Below are 18,885 nucleotides of genomic sequence, written 5' to 3' on the forward strand. Positions count from 1 at the left end.
TTCTATCTCGTTTATCATCTGTCTTCCCGGTTAGCATATCAGGGCTGTGAAGGCAGGGCTTGCTGTCGGTTTTAGTCACGGCTCTGCCGCTGGGGATCGGCGCCGTGGCTTGTGTGTAATGGGTGCTTACTTAATGTGTGTTGAATAAATCAACACATTCAGCCCCACCCCTCCTCTCCTCACGGGGAGACTGAGGCCCAGAGTGACCTGTTGGAGGCAGAGCTGGAGTTCTTCTTGATGGAACTCAAGTTCGTTCAAAGCTGGGTCTCTGTCCCCTGCACCTGGTTGCTCGCGGTGCTTAAGAGCTGCCTTGGCAAGAACCTTCAGGTCACCCAGAGAGGCAGCTCCCAGGCAGAACTGAGAGAGCCAGGGAGGAGTGCTCCCCTTTAGACTCCCATCCCCCAAAGAAAACTCCCAGTGCTGCTCTCCAGAGGTGGGAAGTTCCTCAGTTAGTGGCGAAAACAGTGGCCTTTCCAGGCAGTCTTTTAAAATTCCCCGGGACACTGGGGAACTAAGGAGGAGGACCAGAGCCAGGTCCCCAGGCAGCCCTGGGGGGAAGGATGGAGCTTCAGATCATGGGCCAAGGTTAACAAACCAGTCTCAGAAGGTGTGACCAGATGTGTGGGCTGGGAAGAGTGAGGACATTATTCTGCCCACGGCCCTGGGGAAGGGTTGGGGCTCTGAGACCTCACTTAGGAATCTGATCAGAGTGGTTTCCTTGGAGGACCCAAGAACTACCCCAGTGCAGGGACAAGCAGGATGGAGAAGCTCGAGGGTGGGGGTGGAGTGGAGGTCCAAGAACTATCTACAGTAGAAGCCGGAACTTTCTATGCAATAGAAAATATGGAACACAGCTACACACACACACCAAGCGGCTTCGGCCCCGCCCCCATGGTTCTTTTCAGCCGCCATCTTCAGCAAAGGAATTTTATCTGTGTCTCAAGGCAAAACTCTGGGCCCCTGTGGAGTCAATTGGAGAAGAGATGGGACAAAGATGACTTCCGGAGGAAGTTAGTAGGGCCATAGGTGGGAGGTGAGGTCCCTGGAGACATTTCCTCTTCACACTCACAGGAAACGTGGCTCCTGCCTTCTTCCCCGATGGCTTGGAGGGGTTGGAGGGGTGATCGTTGCATTTTAATACCAGTCATAAGCATTCAGTAATTGTTAGCTGTTTGCCAGGCCGTGTTCTAACCTCTCTGCACGAATCGGTTAATCTTTACAATAACTCCATGACGTTGAAACCCGTGTCATCTGCATTTGACAGATGTGGAGACCGAGGCCCAGAGCGGTGGTGTAACTTTGCCCAAGATAACACTTGGGCAGAGGGAGAGGGGGGCCAGAGGTACCCTTGGACGGCCGTAGCCTCTCGGCCGTGCTGCCTCTGTACGACCCAGCGGGCCACACAGATGGGACAGAGAGCCTGGACGCCAGGGTGGCCAGCACCCGCCTTGGGGAGCTTTGGCTGTTTCCCCCGAGCCCTGCTCTTGACCCCCAGATCCTTTCCCGTTCTCATTGTGGTTTGCCAGATGCAGGGCGGAAATGCCCCTGTGCCTTCGTGTTGGGGGAGACACCCAGAAGTTGTGCCTCTAGGGATGTACGTGTTTACGAGTTTATCAGCTGTTTGGAAAAAATTGGGGAGGAAGGGGACCGGGAGATGGCGGGGGGGGGGGGGGGCGGACAAAGAAAATGCTTTGCCTGAAGAAGTGAATCCATAATGGTGACTCCTTCTGTGTCCCACTGTGGTCCCCCCTCCTTGCTCCCCAACTGCTCCCTACGGGCTCCCTTCCCCTGGAGCAGGCGAGACCCTGACCCGAGACATAGCTTATGCATTCCTGACCCCTGGCCTTCTCTTTATCGCCCCCATCACTACAAGTTCGGTGGCTTCCAGCAACAGCGAATGGAAAAGTTCGCTTATTGTGACATGGCGTGAGTCAGCCCTTCTTCAACGATGGGGTTGCACAGTCAGCTCTGAGGCCTTGGCCTGCACCCCGGTACCTGGAGACCTGGGGCTGGTTGCTTGGGGAAAAGGACAGGGTGACTCTAGACATTATTTTGAAATTATGCAGGTGGCAGCGAGGGGCCAACAGGTGCAAGAGACACAGCCGTTTTTAGTGTCTGGGAGAAAAGGCAGCGTGTCCCAGAGCAGTGACCCAAGCTGTAACTCCTGCCCTTGCCGTGTCCTCTAAGGCAGGGTTTGTTTCACAGGATTGGCCTCACTTGTGGCCCTGACCACCCCCAGCATGCTCTGCGGGGTGTGAGTGGTGAATTTTGCCTAGGCCTCAAGCCCGCATTTTGCCGGAGCACACCATCGCCCATGAGACGTTTTTTCCCCTTCAGTTATTCGGGAGCCCCCTGGCCAGGCTGACCGTGGTAGAAGTGATTGGGAGCCTGTCAAAGGCCCAGAGCCCAGCCACCCTGGGCTTCTAGGTCGCGTGGTCCTAAATCAGGCCACTCTGCCAGCCCAGTACCAATCTTTGAGTTGGTCACTGCACTCTTGGGAGCTCAAGGCTGCTGTGGCTGGGGGGGAACCATGGGTGCTAATTCTGATACTATATCACGGTGTGACTTTGGCCCTGTCCCTTCCTGGGTGGGCCTCATCGGTAGAAAACAGCTTGGCTTAGATCAGCATTTCTCACCTCAGCGCTAGTGACGTCTGGGAGCAGGACAGGTCTTTGTTGTGGGGGTGGGGGCCGCCCTGTGCGTCGCGGGATGCTTAGCAGCAACCTTGGCTTCTACCCCTCAGATGCCAGGTGCCGGGGCCACCTGTCACTTCCGTCTTGACGACCAACGATGTCTCCAGATGTTGCTCAATGTCCCGGAGGCAAAATCATCTCCGGTGGAGAACCCCAGGGGGTCTCTGGTTGAAGACACCTTGATGACTAGGGACACATTTGTCTTTTCCAGCCCCTAATTTATAAATATGGACAGTGCATGAACGGGGGGCCTGGGGATAGGGGCTCCCAACGGCTTGTAGGGTGCGACGTGAGCTATGAGGAAAAGGGAGGCTCTGGGCCACTGCCTCTTGCTGAGCCCCAAGGCCAAGTTCACTCTGCCTTCCAGACCTTGGCTTACATAAGAAGGTGATGGGAGGAGGCAGGCCTGTGGTCCCCATGAGCACTAAGGTTGGAAGCCCTCCAGCCAGTGACTAATAGTCTCTACGTGCCCTAAGGGTTCAGCTTCTCCTCCACAGTCCCCTGTCCCCTCTCTGGCCGCCTGCCCCTGAGAGGACACAGGAAGTGAATCAGCCCAGCCAGTGGGTAGCCGGGGGGGGGGGGGGGGGGGGGCGGGGGGGGTGTGGGATGCAACCCAGTGGTGTCAGACGCAAGGTCCACACACGCCTGCACTGACCCAGCCCTGGCTTTATTTTGTTTATTCCTCCCAAGTTAGCTGTTTATTAACTTTGTCCACAGAAGCCCCTTCTGACCTCATTGCCCGATGGAAGGGCGAAAATGTGTCTCCTCCGGGGGTGGAAGGGGTTTGTCAGTGAATCCTGGAAGTAAGTCATTGTTCTGGGTACAGCAGGCTGTGAGATTTGGGATAGCATTAACCCAGATGATTGGTTTGGGTTATTCATTCTTTTTCTTTAATTTTTTTTACTGAGGTATAACTAATGTTTAACATGTTGATTTCAGGTTTACAACATAATGATTTTGATATTAGCATACACTGCGAGGGGATCACCATCGGTCCCCATACAAAGTTGACTTAAAACATTTTTTTTTTCCTTGATGTTTAATATTTTTGAGAGAGAGAGAGAGAGGAGACACAGAATCCGAAGCGGGCTCTAGGCTCCGAGCTGTCGGCACAGAGCCCGACGCGGGGCTCGAACTCACAAACCGCGATGCCCCCAAGGTTGACTTTTATGAGCTGCTCTTGACAGCTTTCAGGTGTGCACAACGATGTTATTTTTATTTAAAAGCTTATTTAGTTTGAGAGAGAGAAAGGGAGTGAGAGTGGGGGGGAGGGGTGGAGAGAGAGAGAGAGAGAGAGGAAAAGAGAGAATCCCAATCTCCCACTGTCGGCAGGGAGCCGGACATGGGGCTCAACCTCAGGAACCCCACCATCGGTCCGAGAGGACAAAGATTCAGTACTTAATTGCAGAGCCACAGGTGTGCCCTATAAACTCCGTACCCACTGAATACTAACTGAAAGTCTAAACCTGTTAAACACTAACTCCCCGTCGCCTCCATCCCGCAGCCCCTGGTTGCCACTGTTCTTTCTGCCTCTGTGAATCAGACCGTTCTGGGTCCCACGTGTAAGCAGGATCACACGCCATGTGAGCCCCCCATCTGGGCTCTTCACTTAGCATCATGTTTTAAAGTTCATTAGGTGCGTCAGAATTTCCTTCCCTATAAAGGCCAAATAGCAGGGCGCCCGGGTGGCTCAGTAGGTTAAGCGCCAGACTTCGGCTCCGGTCGCGATCCCACGGTTCGCAGGTTCGAGCCCCACGTCGGGCTCTGTGCTGACAGCTCAGAGCCCGGAACCTGCTTCAGCTTCTGTGTCTCCCTCTCTCTCTGCCCCTCCCCTGCTCGTGCTCCGTCTCTCTCTCTCTCTCTCTCTAAAAAATAAATAAACATTAAAGACAATTAAAAAAAAAAAATAAAGGCTGAATAGTATTCCACCGTTAAGTATATACCACATTTTCTTCCTCCATTCACCTGTTGGTGGACATTTGGGTTGCTGCTGCCTTTTGACCGTTGCCAGTAGTATAGCCATGAACGTGGGTGTGCAGATAATCCGTTTGGGTCCCCGCTCCCAGTTCTTCTGTATATATTCCCAGCAGCAGACTTGCCGGGTCAGATGGAAATTCTGCGGTTAACCTTTTGAGGCGTCGCCGTACTGGTGAGGAAGAGGTGTCAGAAGTGGATGTTAACGGTGAACACGAGATATCCAAGCATCCAGGTAGAGGAGAGGCGGGGGAGCGCAGAGCAGGGGAAGGAAGGGCCGACCCGTGCCGTGAAGCACAGTGGTGCGTGTGCTTGCTGAAGCCGGGTGTGGCTGGCGAGGGGGCCGTGGAGAGGGTCGTGGACCTCGAAAGGTGGGTGGACCAGGCTGGCGAACTTGGGCTCCTGGCTACGGGCTGTAAGAGGTGCTGAAGGGGTTTTTAATCGGGAAGTGATACCAGCCAGAAGGATGTCCGTGCGGGTGGTGTCACGGGCGGACTGGGAAAGACGCTTAAGGCGAGGGCCAGGTGGGTCAAAACTGGGTACCGCTGAAGCCGGGTGGCCGGTGTGCATGGAGGGAGCAGGTCTCAGGGTGGACCTGCTTCGGCGGCTGGGTGAACCGAGGTGCCCGCCCCTGCCTGGGTCAGCTGACGGGGGAGTGGCCTGTTTGGCAAGATGACCAAGGGGCAAGCTGGGGCCCGATGGTCTGGAAGGGTCTCTTAGGACCCCTGGGGTGGGGACGAGGGTCGGAGTTGGGTGCAGAGCGGTGGGACCACACGGAAGGGGCGACCTTGGGGTGGCACAGAGGGCCCAGAAGAGCCGGAGGCCAGGACGCCACCCCTGCCTGGTCCGGGTCCGCCCCGCCCTGAGCGCGTCATACCAATCCACACCATCAGTCTCTGCGCTTGGGGCTGGGTGCTGGGGGTGGGGGATAGATAAACGTGAGCCGGTTACACATCACATATCGTGAGCCGGTAAGTGTAATTCACTTACGCATCCTCCAAAGCTTAGGAAATGGAACTCGGCCAATATCTTTGCACAGTAATGCATGGAATCACATTCGGGGTCGGCGATCCCCGGCGGAAGTAGAGCGTGGACTGAGAGGGTGTCACGGGTCCGTGATTTAGTCCAGGTCAGGGTCTCTCACCTCAGAGCTACTGCCATTCTGGGCCAGGTCATCCCGCGTCGTGGGGGGGCTGTCTCGTGCCTTGTGGGACGTTCAGGAGCATCCCTGGCCTCTGCCCATCACACTCCCGGCCCATTTGTGACACCCAAAAATGTCTCCCAGGCGTTGCCTGATGTCCCCTGGTGGGACAGAAACCACCTTCAGTTGGGATCCGTCGGTCCGGAGGCCGGGAGATGCTTCTTGCAGGAACACATCGTTCCTAATCCACGCTCTAGAAGATATGTAAGAATTAATCAAGATGAAACAGACCTAGGGAGCAGGGGAGAGTACTCCGGGCTTAGGTGACAGTGTGTGCTCAGGCCCTGACGTGGGGAAGAGTGTGAAGGGAGACCAGCCAGGGGAGGCATGGTGGAGGTGGGGAGAGGGGCCAGACGCTTGGGGTGCTTGGGAGGGAGCACAGGCCAGGGAGCCTCCCGGACGCGCGGGATGGAACTGTTGGAGGCTGGCGAGTGACATTTGGGCATTTTGGGTTGGAGCCCCCTGGGAGGCTTCCAGGTGGGGCCCTGAGCTCAGAAGAGAGGTCTGGCCAGAGGTACACGTCTGGGAGTCACATGCATACCCATGATGAGTGAAGCCCTGGGGTGGACGAGGCAGCCCAGGGAGAGCAGACGACCTGGAAGCGAGCTCCACCATGTAGAGACTGGGGAGGAGCTCCCAGAGAGGGAGCAGAGAAAAACCGTGGAGCCTGGTGCGGGGGAGAGTCGGAGAGTCGGGGAGGAGGGCGAGGCCGCTGTGAGGTCGGTGGGGCCGGAGTGGCCACTGGAGTCGGAGACCAGAAATCAAGGAGCCCAGTGCCCTGGGGCAGGTCGGGCTGAGGCAACGGGGCAGGAGGGAACAGAGACAGACGGCGTGTCTGGAGAAGCAGAGCTACAGACACCTCTGTGGAGGTGAGAGGAAGCCAGAAAGGGAGGCGGGTCAGGGAAGGTTTTGTTCTGTTTATTTCATCCGCTTGTTTGTTGCCCACCCTCCCCCCGCCCCGCCTTCTTTTCTTAGAAAGTAAACGTACGTGGTGCCGAAAAAATTTTAAACTGCAGAGACTTCCCTGTGAAAAGTCTCTGTCTCCCGTCTCCCTTGGCCTCCTAGCGCTCTCCCCTTCCTGGAAGCAGCTTCACCAGCTTCCTACGTACCCTTCCAGAGACGGTTCTGGCACGAATCAGTAAAACCGTGTATCGATTCATTCTCCCCCCAAGGGTGGCCCACGGGTGCCCTTCATTTGTCGTGTCCCCACTTAGCTCTCTTGGGATGCTTCCAGATTGGTCCCTCGAGTGTTCACGGCTGTAGAATGTGCCACTGCGTGGATGTCGCACGCTTATTTGATGGATCTCCTGGTTTTGGGGTGTCACAAACAACGTCCCACTGAATCGCCTTGTCATCTAGTCATTTTGCAGTAGGCGGTTCATGTGGGATAAAGTCTCGGGAGAGGAATTGAAGGGCCGGAAGGGTGTGTGTTTGGATTTTGAAAGATATCAGCAGACCGCTCTCCATAAAAGTTTAGAAAGATACACTCCAGCGGTGGATGAGGGTGCTCTGGTCCCATGCCCTCTTACGTGAAGTGTTACCGAACTTGTTGACATTTGCCAACCTGGAAGGTAAAAATAGTTTCTCAATAGAGTTTTAATTTGCAATTCTTGGCTGTGTTCACCGACCTGAGAGCCACTTGTGTTTTCTTTACTGTGAACTGTCTTTTCATATATTTTGCCTCCTTTCTTTCAGGTGGTTGGTCTTTTTCTTATTGAATTGGAGGCGATCTTTATATATGAAGGAAACTAGTTTTGTCTAGCAGATCAATTACAAGTGTTTCCCCCACAGTTGATCAAGAAGTTTTTGGCTGTCGCTGTATTTTATTTTATTTTATTTTATTTTATTTTATTTTATTTTATTTATTTTTTTAACAATTATGAATGCCGAGGGAGAGAGTCAACTGAGTGGCGGGTCCCTGGTGGGGAGGTCCCTGAGGAAGCATTGGGGTGAGTTCCCGGTTGGGAAACTCCTCTCTGTTGTGTAACAGGCAGAGGGAGGGAGGAGTCTGCAGTTAGTCCAGGGATGGGGTTGTGTTGACGAGGAATCAGAAAGCTAGCGGGGCAGGAGACTGATGGTGTTAGCCAGAGAGCAGTTGATTAAAAAGCACTGGAAACTCAGCTAGATGCCGGGAGGCAAGTGGATGCATCATGTGCTTTCTTAGACTAACGGTCCCAGTTGTTTATATCTTGCCTGTGATCTGGAGCCTTCCTTATCTCACTCTTACACGCCACATAACGTCCCCTGCCCTGAACCACCGGGGCCAGGGACCAGACAACTGGGGACAGCCCCTGTGCCCCAGAGCCCGCCTGAACTGTTCAAACTAGCTAACCCTAAGCTAGTCACCCTGCCCTGCCTTGCCTTCCCCATGGAAACCCTAATAAAGGCAGTGGCCTGTGTCTTCCCCTCGTTCCTTTCTGCCCCCTGACCAACACGGGTGCTTTTCCATGTGGCCCTGGGAGGTGTAACACGCTCCCTCTCGGGAAATGTAAGTAATAAAAATCTTCTTTCAAGGGCATTAGCTTCTCCGCGTGTCCCTTGGTCACTTCCATACGTTAAAAAACAGTTGAGACAACGGTGCCCCTGGACAGGGACAGAGTATGAGGGTGTGTCGGTCCCAGTGAGGCTCCAAAACTGTCACAGTGTGGGTGGTTAAATAAGCAGGCTGTCCGGGGGGAGGGGGAGGCTTCCTGGAGGAGGTGGCCTGGAGATGAGGAGAGGCCTCGGTGGTGGGGATGGCAGGAACTCAGATGAGGAGGCACAGGGCCGTGGAGGTGGAGGAGGGTGGGCAGAGGTCCAAAGTGAGGCTGGAGAAGAAGATAGGAGAGGGGGGCAGGTCTGATCACGGAAGGGGGAGAAGAGGTAGGTGATAGGGTCCAAGATGCAGGGTGGGTCCTGTGGATACTTGTTGAAAGTGGGTTTTGTTTTTTTTTTAATTCCCAAGAGTACTTTGACTTTGTGTGAGCTCCCTGTGGGGGCTCAGGGTGGGGCTGCTTCTGATGGTGAGTCTAAACAGTGACAGGTGGTCTAACCCCACATTAGGACCAACCCAACTCCCAGGAAGACAGCAGCCTCCCTGCACCTTAGCCTTTTTTTTTTTTTTTTAACATTTATTTATTTTTAAGAGACAGAGAGACAGAGTGTAAGCAGGGGAGGGGCAGAGAGAGAGAGAGGGAGACACAGAGTCCGCAGCAGGCTCCAGGCTCCGAGCTGTCAGCACAGAGCCCGACGCGGGGCTCGAACTCACGAACCGCGAGATCGTGACCTGAGCCGAAGTCGGACGCCCAACCGACTGAGCCACCCAGGCGCCCCCTTACCTTTTTGATGGCACGTTAACACCACCCATCCATGGATGAATTCGCCTCCCCACCTTCACTCCCCCAGCTTGCAACCACCAGCCCCCCACCGGCACCCTGCTCCCACCCTTCAGCTGCTTACACAGCGGCCCTGTTTCCCCTCCTGTCTCAAGAGAGCCTCCACCAGGGTGGTGTTTTCTGTCTCCCCCGTGAACACCCCCTCCTCTCTTCCAGAGCCTCCCTCGGGCTCAGATGCCAGCGGGTTTAGAGCCGCAGAGTGGCATCTGAATTGGGAGAAGCATTCTTAAAGACCAAATAGCCTTCGAACCATGGCGAGCGGGGTGTTAATGGTGGAACGTTTGGCGATGACATTGCTGTGCTGGAGATGGGGGGGCCCTCGCCGATCCACGCTGTGGCACACCACGTGGCGTCTTTTCGGGGAGGGTGGTGGGGAGGGTTTGCCTGTTCCGATCACGTGGGCCTAGGTCCCGGGCCTGTGCGCTCCGGGTGAGCGAGTCCAAAGGGAGTTCATACACAAACACACGCACACAGCCGGCGATTACTCATGCTACCTTGCGATTTCTTTATTGTTGCCCAGGGAATTATTTACCTTTTTGAGAGTGGAATTTGTGGGGAAGTAATGTCGTATTCACCGAGTGCTTATCTAGCTCTTATGAACTCTGAACTGGGCCGTGTGCCGTGGGTCTTAGAATGCTGCCGTGTTTGCTTTGCCTCCCCAGGAAAGACACCGTGTAATGATTCACCAACATGCTGTGCAGGCCCAGCCACCAGCGCCAGCGCGGAGGACAAAGGGAAGCCAGCTGGGCTGTGGTTGGCAGAGCAGACTTCTTGAAAGAGGAAGAGCTCAAGCAGACAGTGGGTGTGGAAAAGGTGTGGAGAGGAAAGGAGGTCTGGGGAGGAGGCCCCTGGTTCTCGCAGTCCGCGGGCCAGCTGTCCATGGGGGAGGTCGAGGGGCAGGAGGATGGCAGGAGGATGGTGATGGCTTCCCTGGGGGCAACAGGTGAGCCGCTGGGATGGGAGGGGACGGGAGGCAGCAGAGTCCCCATGGGCTCTGTCAACAGCGGTGGGGGCGGTGCTGGGTCCCCGCTGCTTGCAGGGGAGCCCCTGGGGCGCCCTCAAGCTAGATGGCCGGGGATGGACTCAGTGACCTTGCCCTTCAGTGAGGCTGAAGTGTCCTTGGGATGCCCCCAGGGCAGGGAGCAAGTGTGTCCCCAGATCGGGGCTCCCTGATGCCTTGTGGGGGGGGGGGGGCCCCTTTTGCAAGTCGGGGCGGGGAGCTGCAGCTGAAATGTGGGATGTTAGTAGTTTGTTTCTCGGATGTTTTGGGGACACATCCTCTCTAGAACCTGACCGATGGTTTACAAACCAAAACAAAATGGCAGTGATAAAAAAAAAGAAAAGAAGAGAAAAAAGGAAATTGTGTGAAGGAGGATGAAACATTTGGCTTAACCATGAAGCTGGAGAGAGGATGTGGGAGGGAGAAAGTGAGAGCCCTGCTGCCCTTCCCCCTCCTCCCTCCTCCCTCCTCCCTGCAGTCAGGCTTGGCTTAATCACTGTCCTCCTGGACGAGTTCCTCTGAGTCCAGCTGATGCTTGAGCGTTGGAATGTTGCTCAGCAAGCCTGGGGGCTTCCTGACTTACCCCAGGACCACCGTGCTGTGTGATCCTGGGTAAGCGGCCGACGTCTCTGGGTCTGGGTTTCACACCGGGCATCTCTTCTAGAGAAATTTTGCCCTTTGGATGCCTTTGCTTGCCGTCCTCAGGGTTTCCTTAAGACTCTGAAAAGAGCAGAAGAGGGGTCTGAGGAAGTGAATTCCCCGGGGCGGGGGACGGGGGGGGGGCCAGCCGGGCCGGTTTGGGGGGGCTCTTGGGCCAGGCTGGGCCAGATAGGCCTCCACCCCGCCTGCCTGGGTGTGCTGAGTGGGAACACCCACGCTTCATTGTCCCAAGGCCTCAGATTTGACTTTCAAAGGAAAAGCACCCCTCCTGGTAAGGTGGGCCTCGTTCCATTACAGCCGGCTTTGTTTGGGCTCCAGGGCGTGAGGAGGACAGGCCTCTGTGGGTGACATTGTCCCTGCAGTGGGTGAGCAAAAGCGCTTTGTGCCTTCAGCACCGCAAACCAGGCACCTGCCGCTGCGGGCAGGTAGGCTGCCTCCCGTTTTCTCATGCTGGGATGAGGAAACTGAGGCACAGGCAGGACACGCGGCGTGTGCAGGGTCTCTTGGGCCTCCCAGGGACAGCTCAGTCAGACGTGCACCAGGTCTTTGGACTCCTTGCCCTTGTCGTCTTCCCAAAAACCGTTTAGGATGGGCCCTAACGCGCCCGGGTTCTCTGCCCTGATTTCTCCCCCATGAGCACCAGCTGCTGCCCAGTGCCCGTGGAAGCGGACTCACTTTGCTCCGGGAGGAAGATCTGGGCCTCTGTGTGGAAAGTGAGGGGACAGAAATTTCCTCCCATAATTTCAGCTAATCCCGGCGCCACCTCCCCCTCTCCCCGGTGTCCTGGAATGTACCTTCGGCCCTTCCTTCAAAGCCCAAACAAATGAATCTGTAATGGTGAAATTCACCGTGTTGAGGCGACCACTTTTCTACCTCCCCACACAGATGCAGCCCAGTGTGACATCCCTGGGCCAAGAAGCAAGAGAGACCTTTTGACGGGGCTTGCTGCTTCACGGTGCTCTGTGGGACGCCGTGGGGACATGTGCAGGGGAGACGTGTTTGAAGCACGAAAATGATCGTTTTCTTCTCACTGTTCACGTAGAGGCCTGGTGTCCCCCCCCCCCCCCCGTCGGACCCCCCCCCCGGGCAAAGTGAATCATTTTCAACACCAACCAGTGGCTGCAGGGGCTTTTGGGAGCAGGCAGGGATGGCCGGGGTCAGGGACAGACGCAGCCAGAATCCCCCCCTTCCCACCTTCACCCGCTCGCTGGTTCCTCGCCGCGGACTCTGGTGGCCCAGTTGGGTTCTGGGCAGACCTGAGGGCAGGGGCGCAGGCCAGCTGGGGCCTCAGAGGCGGTCCAGCAGCGGAAGTCCAGAGAAGGTGGGGGGTTGCCGTTTCCACCGTCCTGAGCGCTGACTGCACAGTTGTGGGGGCTGATCTGGAAGGACCTCTTATTCCCATTTTCAGGGGCTTTTGACGAATGCATTTTGCCTCGGCCCTTGAAAAAAGCCTGTGCTTAACAATGCTAGAATAAGGACCTGTGGCACAGGTCAGCCCGTGGGGCTCTGAATCCACCGTATTCAAATATTGTGAAATGTATTGGCTAGGATGTGGGGTTAGCAGGAAAAATAACGTTCCAGTGAGGAGGAAGGAAGGTCAGCTTTGCAATCTACCTTGTAGCCCACGGCAGGCCGGGGGAGGAACGTCCTCCGTCGGGTCGGCATAAATTCGGGGGCACCACTGAACCCCTGCTGTGCACCAAGCCCGAACCGGGCCGGAGAGGTAGTCACTCTGGGGGTTGTGAAAGCGCCCCCGCCCCCAGGGGCATAGGGTCAAAGCCCAGTGGAGCATACACTGCCCATAAGGGCTTGGAATAGACCAAGGGACTTCGAATCAACATCGTCCCCATTTTACAGAGGAGGAGAGTGAGGCCCGGAGAGGCTCCGGGGCTCAAAGCCAGGTGCGTCTGACTCCCACATCACCGATGGGAACGACTGCGTGTGACGGAGGCTCCTGCCCATCGGAGCTCCTCGGTGGCTATGGGGCCACGTAGAAGCCATACCCTTTCCTGACTGGGCCCTCTGTCCTTCTCTGACCCTCAGCGTCGTCTGGTCTCAGCTGAGGGTTTGGGCACACGCCAGCCGCCTCCCCATCGCCCTGCCCAGTCCCTGCGACCGTCTTCCTTCTGCCGGGTCACACTTCCCTGGCTCCTTGCTGCCTCTGGCCATTTGCCTGGCACCCGGGGGCTGTGTTCCCTGGGTAGTAATTCCATGGACTTGTTTTCCCACCAGTTCAATCAGTCAACAGCTCCCCCCACCGCCCCAGGCCCAGTGGGGGATGATCACGATTGCTAAGGAAGGCAGCTCACGAATTCTGAGCAGCTGAGGAAGGAGTCGGGGAGGGAGGTGGCTTTGAGCTACCTGGCGCAGAGTGGGGCTGCAGCCAGCGGTGCGGGGTCTGGGCCTCCTCCCCGTGCCCCCCTGCCACCCTCATTCCTTCCCCTCCTGCACCTCTTGTCTCTCTGAACCCTGCACCGCCAGGATGCCGGCCCACATTCCTGCCCTGGGCCTTTGCTTTATAGTCCCCGTCCCTGGGGGCACTCTTCTCTCCTCTGCCAGGCCACCCTTCCCCTCTCAAGCTCGGCTTCCCCTGGGAACCTTCCCTCACTACCCGACACCCTTGCTCTGGGCCCCTTCTCTGAACTCCCCTACCGCACTGGGCAGATCTTTTCTGAGCTCTCCCTAGCAGGTCAGGCGCTGGTTTCTGGGACTCGCCGTCCAGGAGGGAGGCGGATGTGCTGTCCCCGGAGCACCCGTGCAGCAGGACTGGCAGAGGAGGCCCAGGGCAGATGGGAGGTGAGGGGCTGGCGTCTGAGGGGCTCAGGTGGACGCTGAAGGGGAGATAGAATTTTCCAGGCCATCTGCCTGCGGAGGGAGCCGCGCACAGAGAGGCGTGGCGGGGTGGTCAGATGACGATGCGAGTGTGGATATGTGGCCTTCGAGGTAGCTGTGAATCCCCAGGGGGGTGTATCCGGGAGGCGGGTGGCCCCTCAGAGAAGTCTGTCTCCTTCCTTCCTATCGATCCTTCAAAATATTATGAAATGTGTCCCCAGAAAGAAGGGGTCTCTGAGGGCAGCCGTAATTTCTCCTACTCTGCCCAGCAGGGGCTGAGTCATGGGCACCTGCTCACTGGGCACGCACTTTCCACCTGCACACTTTCCACCTTCTCCTGCGGACACTGGTCCCCAGCTCCCCGTACTTCTGCTCACTTTGGGCTCTGAGTGTTTTGTCTCCCGACTGGATCTAGACCGCGTGGAGGTGGACAGTTGTCGCAGGATGGGGCCATGCCTGGGAGTCAGCACTGGAGCTTAATAGCCCGGCGGATCTCCGGGCTGCGCCCCCCCCCCCCCCCGAGGATTCTGACTCCAAAAGCCCAAGATGGGCTCAGCCTAGTCTGTTCTGTATTTCCAGCAACAACCCCTGGGTTATTTGGATGCACGGCTGAGTTTGGGACTTAATGTGAAAGAGGTTTGCCAGGCCCCTGTCCGGACCCCTGACTTCACCCTCCTCCCCAGGGTAGGTGCCTCAGACCTCATCTGGACACTTCCAAGGTGGGGGGCTCAGTGCCCACGGAGCAGGCCTTCCTCACTGGGGGACAGTGCCTCTGCGGCTTGAGCTGAAGCCTGCCTCCCAGGAGAACCCCCCCTGGGGGTCTTGGTTCTGACCTTAGGGGTTGCATGACCTCCTTCGGTTTTCCACACCTGCTTCCCCAGGATGTGGGAAGGCGCTGCGTGCCCCGTCCTCACCGGTCTCCCTCCTCTCCTTCCTCCTGTGGTCTGGGCTCCCTTGCAGGCTGACAGCCTTATCTCACACTTTAAGTTTCTCATCAGGTTAGAGGCTTGGGAAGGCGGTAGAGATCGGATCGTGCGTTCTCCAGCAGCCCCACACTTCCCCGTTGGGGTGAAGGGGTCCCCCAACAGTCAGGGCCTGCATTCACCTTCCGTCAACCTGGCAGGGACTCACCCTTTCCCAGCCCGGGGGGAGGATCGTGCCCACGCGCGCACCCCGGATGGAGGCCAGTGAGCTGCGAGATATGGACGCCCTGGTGCTCGCTCCGCAGAGCTCAGTGGTAGGTAGGCCAGCTCTGGGTGGGTCACAATCTCAGCTCTCTCGTCTCTGGCTGTGCCTGTCATCACCGGGCTTCACCTTCCCAACCTGACTTTTGGAGAGCTTATCCTAACTGAGCTGTGGTGGGCTGGGGGGCAGCAGTATGCTTTAAAGCTTTCTAGGTGGAGGGCCGCCTGGGGGTGGCTTAGTCGGTCAAGGCTCTGACTCTTAATCTCGCTCAGCTCAGGTCAGGATCTCCGCTCGGTTCATGGGATCGAGCTCCGCGTCAGGCTCTGTGGGCTCTACGTTGATAGCGGGGAGCCTGCTTGAGATTCTCTCCTCTCTCCCTCTGCCCCTTGCCCCCCTCCTCTGTCTCTCTCCCCAAATAAATAAACATAAAAAAAAATAAATAAAAACTTTCTAGGTGGTTCTGAGTTGAGGACCACCGGGCTACATGCCCAGCACCCGTAGGTCTAGCTCCGACTACCCGTGGGAAGAGTTTACCTTGGAGTAAAAGAGCCAAGGCCCTCTTGCTCTGTGTGTCCCAGAATATGGAAATGTTTTAATATATTACATGTATTTCACAAAGCTCGTAAGAAGGCATTTAAAAATTTAAATCAGGGGCGCCTGGGTGGCGCAGTCGGTTAAGCGTCCGACTTCAGCCAGGTCACGATCTCGCGGTCCGGGAGTTCGAGCCCCGCGTCGGGCTCTGGGCTGATGGCTCAGAGCCTGGAGCCTGCTTCCGATTCTGTGTCTCCCTCTCTCTCTGCCCCTCCCCCGTTCATGCTCTGTCTCTCTCTGTCCCAAAAATAAAATAAAAACGTTGAAAAAAAAATTTTTTTTAAATAAATAAAAATTTAAATCAAATATTCAATAATTAAAAAGGACAAAACTGTATTAACATCTTAGAACATCAAGTAACTGTAAAATTTATAAAGACAGACATAGGTCTAGTCTACGTTGAGAGCTAAACACAGATGAAGCATCCAACACATTAAAAGCCACACGCTTCAAAAGCACCACATCCAATGGTGAAACATTGGAAGTTGCAATATTATCTGATTCCCCTTTTAAAGCAGAGTCTTTAAAAAGCACGCTGGTGGTATCGCTGTGTCTCGAATATGTTTTTCTCTGTAAGATTTTCTAGCAGAAGCTGTTCCTGGCTCTAACCCTAGCCGGGGAATGGTGAGAAGATATATCTGTGAGATATCTTCGAGTATTTTCCGCTGACAAGGCCTTCTGGCTTTTTCTCAGGGCCTGCAGTCGTTTATTTATAAGGAGCCCTTGTTTTGGTTTTTAAAGCATTTCCAGCTTATCCTCCGGTTCTTTGGTTTTATCTTGTTCTGATGGAGATTCTGAGGCAACGTTTCTGGTGTCAGTTTCACAACCGTCATGTTGATATTCCAAATGTTCAGAAAGTCTCCAAATAGAGTACTAATTATTCTTGCTACAGAGTTTCACATTGTCTCCTGCCAGGCAATGCCTGAGCAGGACTTGAGACCTCTGTCACATCTCAGGGTCTTTTGTCCTTTTTTTTATTTTTTTTTTTTTTTTTTTTTTTTTTTTACATTGTGCTTGTCTCCTTTTTATTTATTTAAAAAAAAATTTTTTTTTAACATTTATTTATTTTTGGGACAGAGAGAGACAGAGTATGAACGGGGGAGGGGCTGAGAGAGGGAGACACAGAATCGGAAGCAGGCTCCAAGCCATCAGCCCAGGGCCCGACGCGGGGCTCGAACTCACGAACCGCGAGATCGTGACCTGAGCTGAAGTCGGACGCTTAACCGACTGAGCCACCCAGGCGCCCCGCTTGTCTCCTTTTTAAAACACGTACACAAATCGAGACGTAAGTATGATGGACTCCCACGACTGGCCTCAACAGTGACCAGCTCACGGCCAATCTTCCTTCACCTCTACCCTTACCCACCACCCCCTGCCCCCAGCTGGAGTCTGTCGAAGCCAGTCTAAGACATTATCTCATTTCACCTGTAATCCCTTCACTATACCTCTCGGAAGGAGAAGGGCCCTGTAAGACACCCAGCCGTGGTTCTATTATCGCACCCTAGGAATTGATCGTTTCTCACCATCATAAAATACCCGGCATTCAGAGTCCCCCAGTTGTCTCATACATTTTTTTTTTTTACAATTGGCTTGAGATTTCAGATGTTAAAAATCCTGAAATAAAAAAATCGGGGAGCAAGCAAAAATAACACCCTTTTGGCACTGACGTACAGGATTTATGAACAGAGCATGGCAACCACCAGGCAGAAGGTTCTACACGGATGGGTCAGACCCTGCCTTTGGGGTTCAGAGGGCAGTCGGCAGCAGAAATCATTTGGTGGTTCGGCAACCAAATTGATGCATTCAATCAGTAGTAATACCGTGCCCAGTCCCGGGCAGGGCGCCGTGGACATAGCCGTGAACCAGGCAGACTCGAACCAGGCAGTCTTGACTGAGGGGGGCCAGGGTCCTGGCATTTCACTGTGAAGCTTGCACGTGGGATGATAGAGACTTTTGCAAGTGATCCTTGAGTTTAGCCTTGAAGAATGGGTAGAATTCCATCAAGAAGAGAAAGTGGGAGAGGAGGTGCCCCACTCCTAGTAAACAGAAAGTGCAAAAGCATGGAGCGTGCAAGGACAGAGAAGAGAGATGGGTGTGATGAGGTGTGGGGCGTGTGGCGAGGCGGGTGGTAGCTGAGGCTGGGGCTGTCGGGGGGGCGCTGTGGAGGTCTTGAGGTTATGCTAAGGAGCGGAATCTTCTGGGCCCTTTGAGAGGAGACCCCATGCCTTGGTCTGTAGGAGCATCGTTGGACCATGAGTCAGGAGAGCAGAGCCTTGGAGGAACCACGAAGAGTTATTTGGATTTCCAGGCCCTTCCTGGAGCCCTCCATCCGCTAGACCAGGAGTCCTGCATGTGGTGGTGGGGGCAGGCCTGTGTCTGTCTTGAACTCCATGGATCTCCAGGGCGGGCACGGGGCCTGGCACACAGAAAGTACTCACTCCGTGTCCGTTGACTGATGGCCTCCTCCCGGTGCTCCCGGTGCAGGGCACTCCTGCCCACTTCCACCCTCACCGTGGTCATGAGAGAGGGAGCCCCCTTTAGCTTCGCCTGGGGGAAATATGGTGGCTCTTCCAAAATGGGAAGGCTTTAGGCACCCCAGGTACCCTGAATGGGGCACTTCAGGACCAGGGTTGCCCCTGGGTCAGCAGGCAGGACAGGGCACAAGGAGGAAGGCTCAGATACGAGCTTCTTGGCGGGTGTGTGTGGGGAAAGGCTGGTCTTTGCAACCCATGGATTGGCTCACATGGCTGATTTCTCAAGACTCGCCAAGGGCGGGAGGACTAACTCATTCACCTATTTCCTTTTAATAGCGTTGTTGCTTTAGTGGAAAAAAAAAAAAACCACGTAATAATACACATGCTCATTGTGGGCAAACGCTAGTGTTCTAGAAAAGGAGGAGGAAGAGAGTAAAGCAGATACTTAGGGCTCACCACTACCGTCTAGAGGGAACCGCCGTGAACACACTTTGGGGAACATCCTTGCAAACACTTTTCTGTCCATAAATACAAGCAGTTAACGGTAACACGGTTTTATGTGGATGGTGTTACAAGATTTATGCTGCCCCATAACCCGTTTTTTTTTTTTTTTTTTACGTTTAACAGCATCTCACGACACCGTTTCCTGTCAGTAACCACACAGATCTGTAACATTTTTAATCGCCGCACAGTGCCGTTCTGCATGGGTGTACCATAACTTACCCTGCCAGCTCTGTGTTGCCAGCAATTTGGATTGTTTCCAGTTTTTCACAATGTGCTAAAGAATATCATTCAGTTTCTTCAGATGTTCGATAATGGCCTAGCAGTAACTAGCTGGAAGAGCCGGGATCGCTGGAATAAAAGGAAAGGTTCGGTTCATTCACCGGGTCCTGAAGCCACG

At 55.1% G+C, this 18,885-nt stretch overlaps 1 long non-coding RNA gene across 1 annotated transcript in view; it reads left to right on the forward strand.

Moving 5' to 3' along the window:
- The first annotated feature begins 10,070 nt into the window (after nucleotides 1-10,070).
- LOC121041917 (uncharacterized) overlaps nucleotides 10,071-18,885 on the forward strand; it is a 12,168-nt gene continuing 3,353 nt past the window's right edge. Inside the window, exon 1 of the long non-coding RNA XR_005795916.1 lies at nucleotides 10,071-10,185. This is a non-coding gene — a long non-coding RNA (uncharacterized LOC121041917). The remainder of the gene's footprint in view (nucleotides 10,186-18,885) is intronic.

This window comes from Herpailurus yagouaroundi, unplaced genomic scaffold (genome assembly GCF_014898765.1).
Source record: "Herpailurus yagouaroundi ecotype Mexico unplaced genomic scaffold, PumYag 184, whole genome shotgun sequence".
Taxonomy (NCBI): Eukaryota; Metazoa; Chordata; class Mammalia; order Carnivora; family Felidae; genus Herpailurus; species Herpailurus yagouaroundi.